This window comes from Myotis davidii, unplaced genomic scaffold (genome assembly GCF_000327345.1).
Source record: "Myotis davidii unplaced genomic scaffold, ASM32734v1 scaffold1997, whole genome shotgun sequence".
Taxonomy (NCBI): domain Eukaryota; kingdom Metazoa; phylum Chordata; class Mammalia; order Chiroptera; family Vespertilionidae; genus Myotis; species Myotis davidii.
Genome location: NW_006288266.1, coordinates 103,646 through 104,413, shown reverse-complemented (window position 1 = coordinate 104,413; position 768 = coordinate 103,646).

Below are 768 nucleotides of genomic sequence, written 5' to 3'. Positions count from 1 at the left end.
GGGCCGGGAGCACGCGTCCCAGACTGGACCTGGACTCCGGAACCACCGGACCAGAATACACAGCGAGGCGGGGCTTAGTGCTCGGAAAGGGGCGGGGCCAGAACTTCGGGCTCCGAGGAACAGGACTGGTCCGGGAAGGAGGCGGGGCCTCCGCTTCGGGTTCCTTCTGGCTCAGTCTCGAGGCAGCTTGGAGGCGGGGCTACGAGCTTCGGTGTTCTTCGGAGATGGTCGAATACCGATGGTCTATGTTCGGAAGTGGGCGGGGCCAAGAACTTCGACCGGAGGCGGGCGGGGCTTCGTTTTCCTTCGGAGATAGTTGGGTGCAAGTGAACTGGATTGGCTGATGGGCGGAGTCTCACGTTTAGGGAGGCGGGGCCACCGGCTTAGACCACAGGAAAGAGGCGGTAACAGGACGTTCTCAGGGGGCCAGGCGACAAGAGTCCGGACGTAAAGGGGCGGGGCCCCAGGCTGCGTTAGCCGAGGAGGGCGGAGCCAGGGTAATACGCCTCAGGTTAGGGAGGTGCGTCTCTGGGGGCGGGGCTAAGGTGTTTCACTTCAGGGGGAAGGCGGGGCTACGGTCCTGCGGGGCGGGTCCCAGGCTTCTCGCTTCGCTGAGGTGGCGGCGTGACGAAATTGACGCAGGGGGTCCGCATGGATTCTTAGGTTTGGGGAAAGGAGTGAGTGATTGTCTTAAATACTTATGATACCAAACGAAGATTTGAACTAGTCTGCTATGTTTAGAATGTTGAGGTTGAAGAATTTTCTTTT